Source organism: Oncorhynchus nerka, linkage group LG10 (assembly GCF_034236695.1).
Source record: "Oncorhynchus nerka isolate Pitt River linkage group LG10, Oner_Uvic_2.0, whole genome shotgun sequence".
Taxonomy (NCBI): Eukaryota; Metazoa; Chordata; class Actinopteri; order Salmoniformes; family Salmonidae; genus Oncorhynchus; species Oncorhynchus nerka.
In genome coordinates, this window is record NC_088405.1 from 26,227,879 (window position 1) to 26,241,485 (window position 13,607).

A 13,607-nucleotide genomic window follows, 5' to 3' on the forward strand; every position below is an offset into this window, starting at 1 on the left:
TGACTTTTTTCATATTTTGTTACATTACAGCCTGATTCTAAAATGTATTAAAACTATTTTCTTATCATTAATCTACACACAATAGCCCATAATGACAAAGTGAAAACAGGTTTTTAGAATTGATAAAAAATGTAAAACAGAAATATCTTGTTTACATAAGTATTCAGACCCTTTGCTATGAGACTCAACATTTAGCTCAGATTGCTCTTGTTTCCATTGATCATCCTTGAGATTTTTCTACGACTTGATCGGACATGATTTGGAAAGGCACACACCTGTCTATATAAGGTCCCACAGTTGACAGAGCATGTCAGAGAAAAAAACAAGCCATGAGGTCAAAGGAATTGTCCGCAGAGCACCGAGACAGGATAGTGTCGAGGCACAGATCTGGGGAAGGGTACCAAAATATTTCTGTAGCATTGAAGGTCTCCAAGAACACAGTGGCCTCCATCATTCTTAAATGGAAGCAGTTTGGAACCACCAAGACTCTTTTTAGAGCTGGACGCCTGACCAAACTGAGCAATCGGGGAAGAAGGGCCTTGGTCAGGGAGGTGACCAAGAACCCGATGGTCACTCTGACAGAGCTCTAGAGTTCCTCTGTGGAGATGGGAAAACCTTCCAGAAGAACAACCATCTCTGCCGTACTCCACCAATCAGAACTTTATGGCCAGACGGAAGCCACTCCTTAGTAAATAGCATATGACAGCCCACTTTGAGTTTGGCGTAAGGCACCTGAAGGACTCTCTGACCATGAGAAACAAGATTCTCTGGTCTGATGAAACCATGATTGAACTCTTTTGCCTGAATGCCAAGCATCACGTCTGGAGGAAACCTGACACCTACAGTGAAGCATGTTTGTGGCAATATCATGCTGTGGGGATGTTTTTCAGTGCCAGGGACTGTGAGACTAGTCAGGATCGAGGGAAAGATGAACAGAGCAAAGTACAGAGAGATCCTTGATGAAAACCTGCTCCAGAGCACTCAGGAGGTTCACCTTCCAACAGGTCAACGACCCTAAGCACACAGCCAACACAACACAGGAATGGCTTCGGGACTAGTCTCTGAATGTCCTTGAGTGGCCCAGCCAAAGCCCAGACTTGAACCTGATCTAACATGTTTTTGCTTTGTCATTATTGGGTCATTGATGGGGGGGGGGGGGACAATTTAATCCACTTTAGAATAAGGCTGTAACGTAACAAAATGTGCAAAAAGTCAAGGGGTCTGAATACTTCCCGAATGCACTGTATATACAGTATATTCTATACAAAGGAGGAGAAGCTTAGGCCTAACCCCAGAGAGATACATTACGTCACTGACATACATTTCCTCATGTCATATGGCTACTGCGTCTGCTATACAGATCTAGACATACAAATATTTTGTATAAAGATATGCATTACATTGTTTGATTATAGGAGTAACTCTGGTAGGCCTGAAACAGTCTTCCTCAACTCAAGTTCAACTGTCGGTGTAGCTAAAGCTTAATAATAGCCACACCATACCAAACCTTCACAAATGTTTCTAGACTTTATTAGGGTAATATCAAAAGCAAGCCAAGCCATTGTTTAAGGAAAATATGAGCAGAAGAGCGAATGTAAACCAGGGAAAAAATGCTCTACCCTCCCCAGTGCCCCCTAAAAAAAAACACACCCCGACCCAAAGCAAGAAAAAAAAAGGGTTGATAACCCTCCCCTACTTTGGACCACCCCTCCCCCAGTAAATGTTGATCTGTCCCTAAGAGGAAGGCCATTTTTGGTTTATTGTCTGGGGTCTAGTAGAGGGAAATGAGATATCTAGTCAATTGTACAACTGAATGCATTCAACCGAAATGTGTCTTCCACATTTAACCCAACTCCTCTGAGTCAGAGAGGTGCAGGGGACTACCTTAATCGACATCATCAGTGCCCAGGAGTAGTTGTTGGGGGTTAATTGCCTTGCTCAAGGGCAGAATGGTTGATTACTCCACCTTGCCAGCTCAGGGATTCAAACCAGAAACTTTTCGGTTGCTGGCCAAACACTCTTAACCGCTTGGCTACCTGCTGAATATTGAGAGTTTAAGAAATAAAAATGATACCTACAGAAAGCTGAGACCCTCACTTTGACAAGAACAAGGGGACAAAGCATCCAAGCTGTGTTTTTCCCCCAATTGCATTTTGAGATGTTATTCTATCTTGTTATATGCTCTTTTTACATTTATAGGCACCCTTTCCATTTTTTACAAGCCATGATCTTGGCTGTCTAACTGACAACAGAGTCAGAGCAAGTCTCTTTGCTGATGCCACATTTGACTTTGAATGTGATTTTGCGTGACCTCAGCTCAGCCCATCTTGGTAGGGGGGCCGGCCATGCCGACTAATCAGACAAAAGCTCATTATAGGTTAGTATATCTTTAAAAAAATATATACTACTAATATATTTAAACAGGCTCACAGGCCGCCGGCCATGTCACCTTTTTCATTGTTTTATTTTTATATAAATATATATTTTTGTGTGGTTCAATGTCTACTAGCCCCCTCAACAAAAAAATGCCAAGCCCATCTGGCATTTGCCAGAATTGCCAGATGGCCAATCCACCCTGCACATGCTTCTTGCTGAGTACAGGAGTATGTCCTTTGCTTTAAATAAAATCCTCCACTTAGACATATTTGCCTCCTCTGCTTAATGCCAACCTCACCAAATGTAGCTAGAGTTCAGAATCAATTAATACTATCTATTCTACCAATAAACAGGGATGCCAACAGCTGTGTTTGGCCCTCTTGTTGTGCGTCCAGTGCACATAATTACAGCAATCCAAAAGCAGAGCAGCTGCTTGGAGAGTTTAATAATGTACTAGTCACTACCTATCATGCTACAGAAGCACTCACGCGCATGCAATTTAGAGCAATCAAAAATGTGAAACCAGTGCCTTTGACAACACTCCACAGGTAGACGCTACCTGTTGTCACATAAAAGGCTTAATTTCACTACTCCATCATGGCTGTGTGTGCTCTGCTGTGTCGTCCAGGCAACACATACACTGAGTATACAAAACATTAAAAACATCTGCTTTTTCCATGACAGACTGACCAGGTGAGTCCAGGTGAAGTTATGATCCCTTATTGATGTCACTTGTTAAATCCATTTCAATCAGTGAAGGTGAGGAGACAGGATAAAGATGGATTTTTAAGCCTCGAGAAAATTGAGACATGGATTGTGTATGTGTGCCATTCAGAGGGTGAATGGGCAAGACAAAATATTTAAGTGTCTTTGAACAGGGTATGGTAGTAAGTGCCAGTCACACCGGTTTGTGTTAAGAACTGCAATGCTGCTGGGTTTTTCATGTTCAACAGTTTCCCGTCTGTATCAAGGATGGTCCACCACCCAAAGGACATCCAGCCAACTTGACACAACTGTGGGAAGCGTTGGAGTCAACATGGGCCAGAGTTCCTGTGGAACGCTTTCGACACCTAGTAGAGTCCGTGCCCCGACAAATTGAGGCTGTTCTGAGGGCAAAAGGGTTTTCCTAATGTTTGGTATAATCAGTGTTTGAAATTCACCCAAATAGAAGCTGGAGTGTCTTGGTTGTCAGTTTGAATATTTCTGTTAACTACCACTATAATTTTTGGCCTCCCGAGTGGAGCAGCAGTCTAAGGCAGTGCATTGAAACACTAGAGGTGTCATTACAGACCCTGGTTCGTTTCCCAGGCTGTTTCACAACCGGCCGTGATCGTGAGTCCCATAGGGTGGCGCACAATTGTCCGGGTTAGGGGAGGGTTTGGCCGGGTTGGAAGGTTGTCATTGTAAATAAGAATTTGTTCTTAACTGACTTGCCTAGTTAAATATTAAAACGAATAGAAAGGACTACTCAACACAGTGTTGCTGATTGTGGCCAGCCATTTACAGCAAGGGCATTGCCACTGAGGCTCCTATGCATGAGTGCATGCGTATGTAAAGGATGTTATATACAGTTGAAGTCGGAAGTTTACCTACACTTAGGTTGGAGTCATTAAAACTCGTTTTTCAACCACTCCATAAATTTCTTGTTAACAAACTATAGTTTTGGCAAGTCGGTTAGCACATCTACTTTCTGCATGACACAAGTAATTTTTCCAACAATTGTTAACAGACAGATTATTTTACTTATAATTCACCGTATCACAACTCCAGTTGGTCAGAAGTTTACATACACTAAGCTGACTGTGCCTTTAAACAGCTTGGAAAATTCCAGAAAATGATGTCATGGCTTTAGAAGCCTCTGATAGGCTAATTGACATCATTTGAGTCAATTGCAGGTGTACCTGTGGATGTATTTCAAGACCTACCTTCAAACTCTGTGCCTCTTGTTTGACATCATGGGAAAATCTAAATAAATCAGCCAAGACCTCAGAAAAAAAGATTGTAGACCTCCACAAGTCTGGTTCATCCTTGGGAGCAATTTCCAAACGCCTGAAGGTACCACATTTCATCTGTACAAACAATAGTATGCAAGTATAAACATCATGGTATCACGCGGCTGTCATACCGCTCAGGAAGGAGACGCGTTCTGTCTCCTAGAGATGAACGTACTTTGGTGCGAAAAGTGCAAATCAATCCCAGAACAAACAGCAAAGGACCTTGTGAAGATGCGGGAGGAAACAGGGACAAAAGTATCTATATCCACCGTAAAATGAGTCCAATACCAACATAACCTGAAAGGCCGCTCATCAAGGAAGAAGCCACTGCTCCAAAACCTCCATAAAAAAGCCAGACTACGGTTTGCAACTGCACATGGGGACAAGATCATACTTTTTGGAGAAATGTCCTCTGGTCTGATGAAACAAAAATAGAACTATTTGGCCGTAATGACCGGTGGAAAAAGGGGGAGGCTTGCAAGGCGAAGAACACCATCCCAACCGTAAAGCACGGGGGTGGCAGCATCATGTTGTGGGGGTGCTTTGCTGCAGGAGGGACTGGTGCACTTCACAAAATAGATGGCATCATGATGAGGAAAATTATGTGGATATATTGAAGCAACATCTCAATACATCAGTCAGGAAGTTAAAGCTTGGTCGCCAAATGGGTCTTCCTGTAACGGCATTCTTCCTCCTCTTCTGAGGAGGAGTAGCAGCGAGAAGGATCGGAGGACCAATGCGCAGCGTGGTAAGTGTCCATAATGTTTATTTAAAGACATAAACTGAACACTACAAAACAATAAATGTGAAACGAACGAAACCGAAACGGTACCGTGTGGCAACAAACACTCACACGGAAACAAACACCCACAACTCAAAAGGGAAACCCAGGCTACCTAAGTATGATTCTCAATCAGAGACAACTAACGACACCTGCCTCTGATTGAGAACCATACTAGGCTGAACTCAAAACGCCAACATAGAAAAACACACATAGACTGCCCACCCCAACTCACGCCCTGACCATACTAAATAAAGACAAAACAAAGGAAATAAAGATCAGAACGTGACACTTCCAAATGGACAATGACCCCAAGCATACTTCCAACGTTGTGGCAAAATGGCATAAGGACAACAAAGTCACGGTATTGGAGTGGCCATCACAAAGCTCTGACCTCAATCCTATAGAAAATTGTGCGCAGACCTGAAAAAACGTGTGTGAGCAAGGTGGCCTACAAACCTGACTCAGTCACACCAGCTCTGTCAGGAGGAATGGGCCAATATCCACCCAACTTATTGTGAGAAGCTTGTGGAAGTCTACCTGAACCATTTGACACGAGTTAAACAATTTAAAGGCAATGCTACTAAATACTAATTGAGTGTATGTAAACTTCTGACCAACTTGGAATGTGATGAAAGAAATAACATCTGAAATAAATCATTCTCTCTGTCAGGAATTGTGAATAACTGAGTTTAAATGTATTTGGCTAAGGTGTATGTAAACTTCTGACCAACTTGGAATATGATGAAAGAAATAACATCTGAAATAAATCATTCTCCCTGTGAGGAATTGTGAATAACTGAGTTTAAATGTATTTGGTTAAGGTGTATGTAAACTTCCCACTTCAACTGTATACAATAACATTTATAAATCTGATCTCCATGCCGCTTTTACCAGACTACTTGTGTGCTCCTCTGTAACAAATTCATCGACAGTTGGACACATCAATAAATGACATTCAAAACTTAAGCTCAATCAGAAAACAACTCAGTGGACACTGATCAGTCACTAATACACTGATATGGTGCATACCAGTGCATACCAGTGCATACCAGTGCATACCAGTGCATACTGTCATCATGAATGCATCAGAAATGATAGCTACCTCTGTCATCCCCAAGTTCTCACAGTTGACTATAGAACGATTTTGGGGTCAGTCATTTAACTTGAGGCTAAGACTTTATTCCCTAATATTACACTTTTCTACCATCTGAAAGCACATCACACACAAAGTCATGATGGCGGGTCAGGTTTTGTATGGTGGCAAGAATCCCCTTGGTTGATTTAGCCCTTTGTGTGTCTTGCATGTTCTGTAAGCTCCCTGTCTCAATCCACTTAAAGAACTTCCTAACCGAGACAATTACCTGGTTTATACCACGGTATCATTTTCTGTTTCTGCATAGAACTCGCTTCCTCTCTGGCTTGTTTCAAATCTCCAAAGCAATTCTAGCAGCTTCCTCCCCTCGCCCTACTTCCAACTTCCTCCCTTTCTACCCATGGGCCTTTGTTTTAAAATGGCAATTCATCCCGTTCGTCTGCTCGGCCACGTTAAACATCAATTTCCTCACCGAGCACACATTACGATCCAATAGAAGAAATACAATCTAAGCCATCTATTGTACGAACCTCTCCCTCCATCTTAGCACCACCACCACCTTCATCAGAGCATTTCTCCATCAAGCAACAAGGGAGTACAGCAATGCCATTTTACTTCCTCTTAAGTCGTTTTATACGTTCTGCAAAACAGTAACGATTCCAGGGGCCTTTGAATTTCTCCAAGTACCGCCCGGGTACATCAAATATGCATGAGGTGTTCAGTAAACAATGCCCAATGGTCTTATTCCTTTTAAATAAAACTATTTCCATGAGATGTAAGAGGACTTTAATATTGCCTTAAATATTAAAAGAGAGAACTGAGCCTCATCTATATTTCATTTATTGGGCCCGCATGTAAGGAGTCATCAATCTCCAAGAAATTACTGACATGTTCATTTCAAATAAAAAAGAGTCCACTTTATTCAGCGGTAATAGGGATTGCCTTCTTACAGTAGGAGCTGTAGATGGGTTCTGGAGTGCTGGAAATGGGAGATTTTTTATTCAGGTAAGGATGTGATTTTTAACCTCTGTGTGGAGAAAATATACATGAAACACCTAAATAAAACATGCTGTTTTATCTCGCTGACACTTCATATAGGATTTATAAGACACCTTACTTAATAAGCAATACACAATACCTTCGTGAACCCAACATGTAACTAGACTCTAACGAAACAATATCCTCTGTTCTGTAGTAAGATCATATCGATTTTTTATGACAAACTCATTGTTCGATTATTTTGCGGTCATAATATTCTGTCACCAATGTACACATCATTACAGGGTTATTGGTCTCTGCCTGTTTGCCTCTGGGCTTGAAGTTTGTAATTACTGCCCAATAAACAAATGGTTCCAGTAATAGGGGACTGAGGGAATAGTCTGGGCCAAGGGCCCTACAGGCACCAATAGAGGATTACAATGAAGGGTAGACACTTTTCAGCCCCAAAACACCTCACCCTCAACAACGTGTCTGAACCCACATCCCGTCATGACTCCCCCGGTGGAATCACCCCTCTGAATTATTAATCTGGGAGTAGTGTTGATATATCGTCAGTCGTGTACGTACACAGCACCGGAAAATGAGGCTTACAGTAGGCCAGGATTTATAACAAAAGCTTGACATATGCTGCTAATTCACCTTGACAGTGCTGTCACTTCCTGCTTGGGGAAGAAACTGTACTACATGTAGGGGGTGTCATGAGTTCAGCTCACCACCAGGCACTTCAAACCACATGCCACTGTGCCAACCCCTCGAAATGGATCAATATTTGTTCATCATTTCTATACACAAGTCTCAGTGTCAGCTAACTCGCCTCCCCGGACTCATTTGCATAGGTAGATTGAGACGCCGCGAGCATAACGAGAGGAAGAGAAACGAGATGGTGGTGGGGAGATGATGAATCGTCCTCCCACTCTGCCATAGCACCTCTGTAAATGTTTGATTCCTTTTGAATGGATTACCGTTGATTATGAATGGATTATGGGGTTTGGTGTCTAAATGCAGGCACCAGTCTGCTTCCTGTGATGGCCCCACGCCGTCCACCCATGATGACATGCCAACGACATGTTTACTGTAGCCTATGCAAAGTGAAGGGAGGGTCTTGCTTATTGATGCACAGTTGAGTCTCTGTTTATTAGACCTGTGATAGCGTTGCATTGCCTGTCATTTGCCTATGTGTTGTTGGACAATGTGTTGTTGAAATAAGCCAACCTACATGCAGTTTATTAGGTTCCCAAGGTTAACAGCCAATAATTGGAATTCATTCTGATAAACAGTATAATCAAATCGAGGATGGTTGAAATTAAGGATAAAATGCATAAACTGAATGACAAATTACAACATGTACAAAAGGAATCCAAATAAAATAATTGTCTAAGTTACAGTGGGAAATTGGATGGAATCTTGCTATGAAACGACTTGTAAAGTTTTATGGAATCCCGCCTCCTGTCTCTGGCTGATGTTCCGACTAGGATATTTAACGGGTTGTTGGGAATCTCGTACCTGGATGGCCATAAATTGTCTGAGGCTGCCGTGGAGTGCGACTCCATTGCTTGTATGGCAATCAGACAAGTGATTATATGGGTAATGAAACACGTGCCTCCTCTAGGTGTCTGCCCCTTACATCGCTCGACTCTTTCCCCCTCTCTTTCCCCCTCTCTCTCCCCCTCTCAATCTCTCTCTCTTTCTCTGCTTAAGGCCCTGTGATGGATGGGGCGCAACTGTTGGGGTGAGTGGCAGCCCATCAGTTCTTATAGGCCCATTAGGGAGAGCGGGATGCTGGGTATAGGGGGCACGAGCTGTGGAATGCATAGCGGGCTGCCTGCCAGGCTAACACTCCCCCCTGTTCCCTCCCTACCCTCTTTTTCTCCATCCCACACCTCTAGCCCCCTCCCTGAAAACCCGACTTCCGTCTTGACAGCGCCGCCGTTGCGCTACATTCCCCCCAATCTGTTTTGTTTCCTGTTGTGACCTTTCATACAGTCAAATATATTAGCGTGCGCTGCGCTCTCATTAAAACAGTGCATTAACCAAAATACTCTTTAGAGTCTAAATGACAGCCAAAGGAACTAAAAGCTTATAGCCACGGGCAGTTTGGGAAACTTATCTCATGAATCAGAGAGCTAATGCTAGTGCAGCAAGCCCCGAGCACTGTGAGCGTATGGCAGGATCTCCATCCCTCTTACTCTCTCCACCCCCCCTCTCTCTTTTCCTCTCTTTCACTCTCATTCCACTTCTCTCAGATACCCTTTCATTTTGTTCCATTCCTTCTCTCTCTTTCCTCCTTACTCTCTCTTCCTGGACTTCTGTTCATTTTAATTCTCTCTCCATGTCTATACCTCTCCCTTATTGCTCTTCCTCTTCCCCCTATTCTCCTGTACCCATCCTTCTATTGTCTCTCTCTGAGCCTCTCTTTACACTCACTGTTAGTCTCAGAGAAAGAGAGCCAGAAAGAGAGAGAGAATGAGAGAGAGAGGGACAATGAGAGAGTGGGAGACACGGTAAAGCAAGTGAAGGAGAGAGAGAAAAGAGGGAAAAGCTCATTACTTTCCTCCTGATGGGAGAATATGAGTGAGGGGGCAATAATAAAGCTTGAATTTTTCAATACTGTTAAAAATGGGGTTCTGACAGCTCGCCGCCAATGCACGTGACAGGCCCAGACTACGCATGGTGAGCCACCGAATTAGTAATACCATATATCATAAAATCTAATTAAATCAAAGAGCAGAATGAAATTAGTTTTCTGTGACTCAAACTGCCGCAGAAAGAGCTCTATTAAATGAACTGGAGAGGAGGGATTAAATAATTCACAGTGAGGGATTTAGCATTTATAAAAAAAATGGTGCACTTAATTGTCCATGCTATATTACAGATTTGGCCTTATGTTAACAATGGGCCTTAAGCACACGTACTGGCGCGTAGCATGCACTATTAGGGTCTACGTGGTCGACAAGGCTGAAAATAATGAGAGATATTAGACTATAATTATGGGTTCAGATTTCATTGAAGAACATATAGAACATGCACCAGAATGACAAAAGAACCAGCATCAAATGATTTGACAGTAAATCATAATATTGATAATAGTGATGAACAAGATTGATCGAAATTCTACCTATGATAGAAGTCTAGGTTTAGGGAAATATTACATTTTGAGCAAAAAAAAAAAAGAGAAACAGTTTATATAATCTAAGTGCTAGAGGGTAAAATTAGTGGATGGTACTCTATTTCATAAAATAAATGTATTTTGCTACTACACCATGTGACCATTCAACCATTACAGTTAGTCCAAGGCCCCTTATCCCCATTCACCCCCTCTTCCCTCCATGGCATGAAAGCACCACAACTTTATTATTGTTGCTGTCAATGCGTAATAATAAAATAACTTGGAATGGAGAGAGTACCATATCACACTTCTAACAAGAATATAGCAGATGCACATTGAGTGAATATTGAGTTTTAAAACTTGTCTTGGCTTGATTTGTGGCCTTGTCAGTGCAAATATTTGTCAATGTCAAAGCGCCAAGCCTATACTGTCAGTCCAGCGGTCAGCTGGGGAGAGGGGAGGCATAACACAATGATCTGGCCCATAATGGGGAACCGTTGAGAGTGGCATGGGGTGATGAAGCACTGTTTAGTTACCACAGCCATATTTCTGCTGGGGGACGTTATTATAAAACACAGTGGTATTTTGTCAGATTTCAATCATGTCCTGGGTTATTTGTCACCCGGCGCGTATTGTTGGGTACGTCAGCGGTGAAATATTACCAGCCGTTGCTCCCCCTCAGGAGAGTCACAGACTTGTTTTAGTCTGGTGCTTTGGTTTTGACTCCCACCCAGTGACTATTTAGATTCACCTTCCCCTTTTCTCCTTTTAGTTGAATCATTTCCTTGAACGGCGGTGTGCGACTGCATTAATACCCCAGATCATTACAAGTCTTCTACTTTATATACATCTTCACAACAGGATAGGAGATCTGAGCTTGGGGCTTCTCTTTCAATCTCTTTATTCTCTCCTTCATTCTTTTTCTCTCCCTCTCATTGGTGGTGGGGACCCATCTTCCAGGGTAGTGCTGTGTCTCAGTGTGTGTCTTTGTTTGGGGTGAGGGACAGTGTCAAGTATCCTCCCAGAGGACACCGCAGGGGCTCAGAGTTTAATTTGCTCAGATAAAAAATGTACTGAGGACAGCCTTCAACCTAATATGACTGTATTGTCCAGCCTAATAGGCTGTGTAGAAGGAGAATAGAGGCCTTTATCCCTTCATCCACCCTCTTGCTAAGAGTATTGACACAGCAAGATTCTGTTAAGTTCAAGGAAGTCCAGGTGGGGGTGAAAACTGCTAGCACTCTACTCTTTCTGCCCCTCTGCACTTCCTGGAAGGGGATTTGAAGGCCTTTAGGGCTGCTCCTACACCTACGTAGAATGACCTTTTCTTTTGTAGTAAACCAGGATCTCTTTGGTCATGTCTGCTTACAGATACACAGGCCTGATACACAGAAATATTGTGTATTTGTCCAAGCACAAATTGTACTGTGACTCTTTGCATCTCAACCCAAAGAATAGAGTTATATGTATTTCCTGCAGTGACAAATAACATGACAGATGAAACCATATTAGCCTTTATTGGCTAATTTCTTCCATATTTCCACCAATGGTTTGAAGTTTCTTTTGCATTCCATCGGAATTCTAAGAATAGGCCTGACAACTGACGTCATGACTATTAACATTGAAATCTCGTTTTCATTCTGCTCTGTCAACATCCTCTCATTTCATTTCATTGATTTTGATACAGCTCAATAACTATAATTTCAAATTACATTCGTTTTATTTCCTCATTGCCCTTGTGCTTGAACGTCAAGGCTACTACACAAACATAGAAAGGCACGTTCTGACACATTAGAATCACTCTCTGTTGTGTGCTCCATTAATTCAGACTGCTTCCAGGTAGTGATACTGCATCATGGGCCAATTTATCAACATGCAAATGACAACTGGCTGTTACTTCATCGCTAACTTCCTCCAACGGGTGGCAGAGGGACATGGATGACATTGTGTTCCTTCACAACGGTGACCTTCCCCAACTGACTTGTTATTGGCTGTGTACCTCAACTGTATGTGTCCACAAACCATTTAACAAAACGCTTTTGGAAATGAACTGGAAATGGTAGCGCACAAAAAAAGATCTCTTGGTCCATGGTTCAGAGGGTTTAAACAAGAGATTGCTTGGCTAAGGCTAAAACCACAAATGCAGGTGCACACACACAGAGCAAACCATTAAAATGTGTCCATATTACAGCCATTAGCATGCTGTCGAGAATTGTTCAATTCCAAAAGAAGAAACATTTCCATAATGCATGTTTTCCCTAGATGGTGTGAACAACCGTCACTCTGTGTAGGTATCCTGTTGGCAAATGTTTCAAACTGACCTTGGTAAAGGCTCTGTCTGCAAACCCAGCACAGTTATAGTAATAATGGGCTTTTACCTGTGTGTGAGGCTAGCTGATGTTTCCAAGCCAGACAGATGGCTTTTATAAGTATTAATATTAATGTGTGCCTGACCTGAAGCCCATCACATCCATGCCCTGTGGCTCCGCGTATCCCAGCCATTATCACCCTCCTCGGGTCACAGAACCACGCTCACCCAGGACAGGGACATCTCTAGCCAGCTAGGTCAAACAGTCAGGGTTATTCAGATCAAATTACTCTTAAAGCCTGGAATTCTCAACATGGCTAAATGCAAAGATGCAACGATTTAAAAAACTGTCTCTGAGGGTGTGTTTTTCACTTTACATGTGTGTGGATCTAACTCCAACCAAACATGCACATAAAGTATGCAAATGTGCACACACACACTGCAAGGCCCAATTGTGCGCTACCCTATGGCACTCCCGATCACGGCCGGTTGTGATGCAGCCCAGGATCGAACCAGGGTCTGTAGTGAAGCCTCTAGTACTGAGATGCAGTAGGCCTATGAAGTCCCCGCAAACCAAAAATTGGTTCTAGCAAGTGTTCTCATAACACAACAACTCTCAAGTTGTGCAAATGATTATATAATGTTTGTGCAAGAAAGTTCCCAGAACACATTTAATCTGCTCCTCAAAGGTTCCTAGAATGTTTCCTTTAGGTTGTGGGAACATTGTAGGGATATGACAAGAGGTAGGTTCCCAAACACTAAAACTGTCCAGTTGTGCCACATTTCAGATGGTGTTTGTATCAGGGTGCACAAAACATTCCTTTGACGTTGCAAGAATGTTGACAGAACAGCCTATTCTGAGTCATAGATGGTTCTCTCTGCTACTGCAGAGATGGAACCAACAGGACTCTGAACCGCCAAGCCATAAGACTGCTAAATAGTTAGTT